The following is a 9785-nucleotide window of genomic DNA, read 5'->3' as shown; positions in this document are numbered from 1 at the left end:
TCAGAGCCTGGATTTTCCCCCTGAGGCTAATATCCATATCATGTTGAAATCAATAGAACAGGGGACAAACGTTTAGGGTTCTACATTGTGACATCATTAAAATTCTCCTTCTACAATGGTAAAACATTCTACATTGTGACATTAATTCATTGATATCATGAAACAACTTCTTCATGTATTTTCTGATATTTGATCAGAAGTCTTTTATCAGATTATCTCTGGTCACAGCTATAAGATTTCTCTCCTGTGTGTGTTCTCTGGTGCATTGTCAGATAGCTAGACTGACTAAAACTCTTCCCACAATGACCACAGATATAAGGTTTCTCTCCTGTGTGAGTTCTCTGGTGTGAAGTCAGAGAGCAAGATGTAGTAAAACTCTTCCCACATTGATCACAGCTATAAGATTTCTCTCCTGTGTGCGTTCTCTGGTGTATTGTCAGATAGCTAGATTGACTAAAACTCTTCCCACATTGACCACAGATATAAGGATTCTCTCCTGTGTGAGTTCTCTGGTGTGAAGTCAGAGAGCAAGATGTAGTAAAACTCTTCCCACATTGATCACAGCTATACAATTTCTCTCCTGTGTGTATTCTCTGGTGCCCTGTCAGCTCTCCAGATCGACCAAAACTCTTCCCACATTGATCACAGCTATAGATTTTCTCTCCTGTGTGTGTTCTCTGGTGTAGAGTCAGAGTGCTAGAAGCAGCAAACCTCTTCCCACATTGACCACAGCTATAAGGTTTCTCTCCTGTGTGTGTTCTCTGGTGTGATACCAGATTGCCAGATTGACCAAAACGTTTCCCACATTGACCACAGGTATAAGGTTTCTCTCCTGTGTGTATTCTCTTGTGTTGAGTCAGATGGCAAGATCGACCAAAACTCTTCCCACATTGACCACAGCTATAAGATTTCTCTCCTGTGTGTATTCTCTGGTGTTGAGTCAGAGTGCTAGATGCAGCAAACCTCTTCCCACATTTATCACAGCTATAAGGTTTCTCTCCTATGTGTATTCTCTTGTGTTGAGTCAAGTGGCAAGATCGACCAAAACTCTTCCCACATTGACCACAGCTATAAGATTTCTCTCCTGTGTGTGTTCTCTGGTGTAGAGTCAGAGTGCTAGATGCAGCAAACCTCTTCCCACATTGACCACAGCTATAAGGTTTATCTCCTGTGTGTATTCTCTGGTGTAGAGTCAGAGCGCTAGATGTAGCAAAACTCATCCCACATTGACCACAGCTATAAGGTTTCTCTCCTGTGTGTGTTCTCTGGTGTAGAGTCAGAGTGCTAGATGCAGCAAACCTCTTCCCACATTGACCACAGCTATAAGGTTTATCTCCTGTGTGTATTCTCTGGTGTAGAGTCAGAGAGCTAGATGTAGCAAACCTCTTCCCACATTGACCACAGCTATAAGGTTTCTCTCCTGTGTGTATTCTCTGGTGTGAAGTCAGATGGCCAGATGTAGTAAAACTCTTCCCACATTGACCACAGATATAAGGTTTCTCTCCTGTATGTGTTCTCTGGTGTAGAGTTAGAGAGCCAGATTGACCAAAACTCTTCCCACATTGACCACAGCTATAAGATTTCTCTCCTGTGTGTGTTCTCTGGTGTAGAGTCAGAGTGCTAGATGTGTGTGTTCTCTGGTGTCGAGTCAGATGTCCAGATTGACCAAAACTCATCCAACATTGATCACAGCTATAAGGTTTCTCTCCTGTGTGTCTTCTCTGGTGTACAGTCAGAATGCTTGATGTAGTGAAACTCTTCCCACATTGATCACAGCTAAAAGGTTTCTCTCCAGTGTGTATTCTCTGGTGTACTGTCAGTTTTCCAAATTGACCAAAACTCTTCCCACATTGACCACAGCTATAAGATTTCTCTCCTGTGTGTGTTCTCTGGTGTAGAGTCAGAGTGCTAGATGCAGCAAACCTCTTCCCACATTGACCACAGCTATAAGGTTTCTCTCCTGTGTGTGTTCTCTGGTGTAAAGTCAGATGATCAGATGTAGTAAAACTCTTCCCACATTGATCACAGCTACAAGGTTTCTCTGCTGTGTGTGTTCTCATTTTAATGCCTGATGAGGTGAATCTCTTCCCACAGTCAGAGCAGCAGTGAGTTATCTTCCCTGTGCATCTCTGCAGGTGTTTCTTGAGGTGTTCTGATCTGGAGAGACTCTTCTTTGCCTTGTCAGCATCATGAGGTTGTTGAGGCTCCCCAGAGGATCCAAGATAGTGAAGTATCTCTCCTGTGTGAACAACAAAGTCAGACAGATGGTTAAAGGCCCACAACAGCGGAAATCCACTGTAAAAGGTGATGCCAACAGCGTAGCCATGATGTTGTACAACAATTGACGTCTGTAATGAATGTTAAAATTATTTGACATTTGTCTTAAAATGAGCAAGAATAGTCATATTTTGTCTTGTTTTCACATTAGTAGTAACATCGATGATTGTAGGCTAGAAATAAGTTATTCATGTTGTTGAAACTCTAAGCAGTGTGCCAGACAACTTTTGGTCTCCAACATAGGCCCCTTTCTGTGTTTGCTAAAATTGCGGCACGAGGGCGATGCACATGCAATTTAGTTGTAGAAACTCCTCCCTGCTAATGAGGAAACCGATAGTTATGGATGTACTATATCTGCCTGGAGCAAAAATGGTGAGCAAAGATTTGAGTTTTTCACAATGTATTCTGAATGTGAACGGGGGAAAACTCAGGGGAGAAACCTCCATTTCCAGGTTGATGATGAGTTCATTTCACACTACTTTGGATTATAATTGTAAGGCTCGTTTGAATGTCCTGCTTAATATAATGTTTGTGTCATCATCGCAAATAAACCACTTTGTACTTAAAAACACTTCAACCAGTAAAATGCTCTTTGGCTTTTCCATCAGCTTGACAATGAGGGTTTGTACAGTTTGCCAAATTGGCCCATAACTTCACCTAACAATAACATAGACCTACTGTAGGACCCATAACTTCACCTAACAATAACATAGACCTACTGTAGGGCCCATAACTTCACCTAACAATAACATAGACCTACTGTAGGACCCATGACTTCACCTAACAACAACATAGACCTACTGTAGGACCCATAACGTATGATAAAATCAAATCAAGCTTTATTTATACAGCACATGTCAGACATGGATGCAACACAATGGCTTCACAGGAAAAAACTATGAAAATAAACAGAAATATTTAGTACACAAACATAAGAGGATAAAAAACAGAAGACTAACAACTGAAATACTAATGAGCATTCTAAGGAAATGCCATTGATTAAAATACTAAGAATTGGATGCAACATCAACCCAAAATATCAGCTTGTTTTACTACATTGTTTATTGTTACGTTTCCCAGCAAGAAAACCAGAAATGTCACTAAAATAGAAGGTGGAACTAACAAAGAGTCACTGACAACAACCACAACTAAACAGGTGGGGGTTTTAGGAGGGGCTCTGAAAGACACTATGGGGGTGTCCACTGAAAGTTGACTAGTAACAACAACTGGGACATAAAAGACACCCACCATGAGACCCACTATATCTGCCCAAGAAGAGGAAAACAAAAGAAGAACCCACACCAAACTTAAAGACAGGAAGCAAACCAAAAAGGTGGAGCAACTAAAGGTGTTGACTCTCCACATGTATCAAGACAACTGGAGCACTGGGCCAGACACTCTTAAATAGAACCTGGACCAGCTCAGGTGAAACACCTTCCCACTAACGAGATGGACAAGCCAGCACAGGTGTAACACATACTGACTAACGAGGTGACACCAATCAGTGCGTCCTACGTGCTAACGAGCTAGACGTGCTGACGGGCTAGACGTGCTAACGAGCTAGACGTGCTGACGGGCCAGACGTGCTGACGAGCTAGACGGGCTAACGAGCTAGACGGGCTAACGAGCTAGACGCGCTAACGAGCTAGAAGTGCTAAAGTCCAACCTCAAAACATAAATGGAAAAACCAAAGCCTGTAACACCTTCCCCTTTAAGACAACAAATATATCCTATATTTTTGTTGGACAAGTTTGCTCACCACCAACAGAAAACAACTTAATTTCACATTATAATCAACTACAATAATTCACCTTCACCAATATAAACATGGTGTCTACTGGCTGTCATCAATAAAAAAAATATTTTCCCCCACTAGCTACTAGAACTCTCATCTTCCTAAAACCCACTAGCTTCTAGAACTCTCCTCTTCCTAAAACTCACTAGCTTCTAGAACTCTCGTCCCCTTGGAACGAGTCCAAACAAAACTCATCTCCAATACGGAAAAACGTGCAGTTATAATAAATTGTGATCCATGGCAACACACTGGCGAAACGCAAAACACAAAACTTTTTGACTGCCCACCCTTGAGAAAATCAGCAACCAAGTTGTCCTTACCACAGACATGTCTGATTTCAAGAGGAAACTCCTGCAATATCCGTAGTAGCTTTCCACCTCACTGCAGAGCTTCTCTCTCTTTTCAGGGTTCACTAGATAGGCATGTTGTTGGATCGGGGCCCAGTCCCCAATGTCATGCTCTAGTACATTTGGGTTGGCACATCTGAGAATGAACCCAGATATTATAAAAGCAGGGCGACAATGTCAATATAATTGTACCCAAATATTGTCAGTTGGTTGCATAAATCATTATGATTACTAAATATTACATGAATTGTAAACATGAAATATCAAAACCAAATGTACACCCCTTTGTTAATATGTATTGGCAATAATTCACTTAATGGTGAGGCATGAAATAATAAAACATGTATTTTTTGTCAGGCTGAATGTTTGAAATATGAGGTGATTTGAGACCTGCTTCTTCAGTAGTGGAATAAAGACACTTGGATGTTGTAAAGAAATGCTGGAGTGATGTAGGATTGTTAAAAAATTGATTATAGACCAATTTATTATACTGTGTCCATGTGTATAGGCTGCAAGTACGTTGAAATTAAGTTGTTTTCAAGTCATTTAAAAAGCGACCAGAAAAACATCTACATTTTCACTTTCAACCGAATGTATATTGGTCTTATTTAGTCTTATTTTCAACATCTTTTCAATTACATTTTGCTAAGTGGGATATTTCATTGATATCATGAAACAATTCCTTCATGTATGTATTTTCTGATGTTTGATCAGAGATCTTTTATCAGAGAATCTCTTGTCACATTGATCACAGCTACAAAGTTTGTCCACCTGTGTGTGTTCTCTGGTGTACAGTCAGATAGCCAGATGTACTAAAACTCTTCCCACATTGACCACAGCTATAAGGTTTCTCTCCTGTGTGTGTTCTCTGGTGCACTGTCAGATGGCCAGATTGACCAAAACTCTTCCCACATTGACCACAGCAATAAGACTTCTCTCCTGTGTGTGTTCTCTGGTGTACAATTAGATGGCTTGATGTACCAAAACTCTTCCCACATTGATCACAGCTAAAAGCTTTCTCTCCTGTGTGTGTTCTCTGGTGTACAATTAGATGGCTAGATGTCGTAAAACTCTTCCCACATTGATAACAGCTATAAGATTTCTCTCCTGTGTGTATTCTCTGGTGCACTATCAGGCTGTCTGGTTGAGTAAAACTCTTCCCACATTGATCACAGACATAAGGTTTCTCTCCTGTGTGTGTTCTCTGGTGTGATTTCAGGCTGCATGACTCAGTAAACCTCTTCCCACATTGATCACAGCCAAAAGGTTTCTCTCCTGTGTGAATTCTCAAGTGTACTTTCAGTGCATCTGCTCTTGAGTAACTCTTCCCACAATCAAAACAGTGGTGAGCTTTCTCTCCTGTGAGTACTCGCTGGTGTATTTTAAGTTCTGATGTAGATTTGCAATAAGATTTCTTCCCTGTGAGCCTCTGCTGGTGTTTCTTGAGGAGTTCTGATCTGGAGAGACTCTTCTCTGCCTCGTCAGCATCATGATGTTGTTGAGGCTCCCCAGAGGATCCACGATAGTCACGTCTCTCTCAGAAATCCACTGTTTATTTGAGGTAAAAGGTGATGCCCAGAGCATACCCATGAAGTTGTACAACAATTGACATCTGTTAAATTTGACAATTAAGACAGTCAAGTTAGCAACAATAGTCATATTTCATCTTGTTTTCACATTAGTGGGAAGTAGAAATAAGTTATTAAAGTTGTTGAAATCCTAAGCAGTGTGCCAGACGACTTCTGGTCTCCAATACAGGCCCCTTTCTATGTTTAATAAAATTGCGGCACGAGGTCAAAGCACACACAATTTGATTGCAGAAACTCCTCCCTGCTAATGAGGAAACCGCTAGTTATGAATGTAGTATATCTGGTAATGAGGAAACCACTAGTTATGGATGTAGTATATCTGCTAATGAGGAAACCACTAGTTATGGATGTAGTATATCTGGTAATGAGGAAACCACTAGTTATGGATGTAGTATATCTGGTAATGAGGAAACCACTAGTTATGGATGTAGTATATCTGGTAATGAGGAAACCACTAGTTATGGATGTAGTATATCTGGTAATGAGGAAACCACTAGTTATGGATGTAGTATATCTGGTAATGAGGAAACCACTAGTTATGGATGTAGTATATCTGGTAATGAGGAAACCACTAGTTATGGATGTAGTATATCTGGTAATGAGGAAACTACTAGTTATGGATGTAGTATATCTGGTAATGAGGAAACCACTAGTTATGGATGTAGTATATCTGGTAATGAGGAAACCACTAGTTATGGATGTAGTATATCTGGTAATGAGGAAACCACTAGTTATGGATGTAGTATATCTGGTAATGAGGAAACCACTAGTTATGGATGTAGTATATCTGGTAATGAGGAAACCACTAGTTATGGATGTAGAATATCTGCATGGAGCAAAAATAGTGAACAAAGATTTTAGTTTTTCACAAAGCATTCTGAATATTAGAGCGCAAGATCAGGAGAGCTACTCAAGGAAACTCACATTAAGCTCTGTGTCTATTCACTAATTCACCACCGTGGGGGAAAACTCAGGGGAGTTCTCATAGGCTGACAGTAAATAAAGCCTCCATTTACAGGTTGATTATGAGTGCATTTCACACTACTTTTGGATTATAACTGTAAGACTCGCTTGAATCACCTGCTTAATATGTTTGTGTTATTGTCGCAAATCAACTGCTTTATACTTAAAAAAACACTTCAACTAGTAAAATGCTCTTTGGCTAGCTTTGCCATCAAGCTGACAATAAGGGTTTGTACACCAAGTGTTTAACAAATTGGCCCATAACTTCACCTAACAATAACATAGACCTACTGTAGGACCCATAACTTCACCTAACAATAACATAGACCTACTGTAGGACCCACAACTTCACCTAACAACAACATAGACCTACTGTAGGACCCATAACTTCACCTAACAACAACATAGACTTACTGTAGGACCCATAACTTCACCTAACAACAACACAGACCTACTGTAGGACCCATAACTTCACCTAACAACAACATAGACCTACTGTAGGACCCATAACTTCACCTAACAATAACATAGACCTACTGTAGGACCCATAACTTCAACTAACAACAACATAGACCTACTGTAGGACCCATAACTTCACCTAACAACATAGACCTAGGACTATATATTAAATATTTCAAGTGAATCATGGAAACTAAAATGTCTGTCGTGACATTTCATAACCTGATCACCAGATAATTTTGTGAATAATCCCACTAGGCTATTCTGTAATGTGTTGCCATTCTAAATGTCCTGAATATAGGAAAATAGCTCTGTGTGTTGTACAGTAGCCTATCCATCAAGGAACAGTTCTCTACACATTATGAGCTAAGTATCTCTGTGTCCAAACAGACTAACGAGACCCTACTATAAATCAACCAGACAATAAAACATTATAAACATCAATTTGTTAGGGATGTTGGATCCAACGTGGAGCACGGCATAACTGTCTTTACCAGAGTAATGAATGAAGAAGCACTTTGGTTGTGGTTGCATGCCGTGTGTCCCGTGTGGCTCAGATGGTAGAGCATGGTGTTTGCAACGTCAGGGTTGTGGGTTCGATTCCCACGGGGGACCAGTACGAAAAATCTTTTACAAAAAAATAAAATGTATGAAATGTATGCATTCACTACTGTAAGTCGCTCTGGATAAGAGCGTCTGCTAAATGACTAAAATGTAAATGCAATGTTTGTCATGTGACTGTCATTCAGAAAATGATTTCCTGTATCAGCTGATGATAGTTGAACATGTGACTGTAACTAAACAGCTACAGTATTAAGTATTATGTGTAATTATTGAAGAACCGCGTTAATGACAGTATCCATTTGGGTGTTGTCAATAAAGTTAAGTTGTTTTCATTTATTATTATATCAATTTTCAACAGGAAAAGTTTTTTACAAAATCACTGTAGGGCGTCACGGACAATTCATACAGTACAAAAACATATTCAAGTGTAGAATGCCCTTTTAAAAATCACACATTAGTTCAACAACTGCAGAGTTTGTGTCCCTGTTTTATTAGATAGTACTCACTGTATTTACTGGTGTTAATCAGATCAATGTCCCTGTTTTATTAAATAGTACTCACTGTATTTACTGGTGTTAATCAGATCAATGTCCCTGTTTTATAAGATAGTACTCACTGTATTTACTGGTGTTAATCAGATCAATGTCCCTGTTTTATAAGATGGTACTCACTGTATTTACTGGTGTTAATCAGATCAATGTCCCTGTTTTATAAGATGGTACTCACTGTATTTACTGGTGTTAATCAGTTCTCCAGTCTTCTCTTCTTCGTCCTCCTCTAATGTGACAGTAATCTCCCCCTCTTCATCCTTCATTCCAAAAACGTCTTCATCTTCTTTCACTTCATCCTCCACTCCAAAAACTGCATCTTCCTCCTCTTCTTTCACTGTAACATCCTCCTCCTCTTTCACTCTGAACGCGTCTTCCTCTTCTTTCACTGTAACGTCTTTCTCTTCTTCTTTCACTGTAACAGCTTCACCCTCTACTTGTTTTTGTATTGTAACAGCCTCCTCTTCCTCCTCCTCTTTCACCAGACCTTCTTTCTCCGTCCAGCAGACCTCCTCCTCTTTAACAGGAGGAGAGTAGTTTAGTGAATTCATGGTCGGGGATAATAGCTAGTTAGCATTAGCGACTAGACTAGTGCTAACTTAACCAGCCAGATAGTTGACTTACAGCGTAAATATTAAATTAAATGGGGTAGCTAGTTGTTTACACATAAGTATGTTTAAATCATAGTAGCAAATAAACCACGAAATTGTCTAAAGAACTTGAATGTTCCGACTTTGTCGGCTAGCGAGCTACCGAGGTGGCTGCAGTTGTTGAAGAAGCGTTCCGTCCACTAGATTATACGTCACACTAGAAACATCGCCTGAAAGACACATATCGCCATCTGCTGTCTGGAGGGAGGAAACGCAGTTGAGGAGGGACAACTTTTTTTATTCTTCAAGTAATTATAATATTATAAAGCAGTTTAGCGAAACGTTTTTTCTCTCTCCATTAAATAATAATATTATTATTAACACGTACAAAGAGCAACAAGTGTTGTTTGATTAGTTCAGATTTGTTTATGAGAATTTAAATCAAACTACATCGACTCCACATCTGTATTTCTGATTCAGTCAAATAACTAGATGTCAAAATAAGCACCTAGTTATTGATACCCTTGATAAAGAAGAGCAAAAAATACTGTATAAAATAAATAAATAATCTTTACCCACTACCAGGATATTTTAGCCCAAAACCTGGTTACCTCTCTGCTAGGAGGCTGAATCTTGGCCATAAGTGGATCTTC

General features: G+C 39.7%; 1 pseudogene; it reads right to left on the bottom strand.

Moving 5' to 3' along the window:
• Window positions 1–227: 227 nt before the first annotated feature.
• The window catches only part of LOC115149616 (zinc finger protein 420-like), a 46068-nt pseudogene continuing 36510 nt past the window's right edge, over window positions 228–9785 (bottom strand).

This window comes from Salmo trutta, chromosome 15, assembly GCF_901001165.1.
Source record: "Salmo trutta chromosome 15, fSalTru1.1, whole genome shotgun sequence".
NCBI classification, from domain to species: Eukaryota; Metazoa; Chordata; class Actinopteri; order Salmoniformes; family Salmonidae; genus Salmo; species Salmo trutta.
The sequence above is the reverse complement of the archived record's forward strand: the minus strand, read 5'-3'. Positions and strand labels throughout refer to the sequence as shown.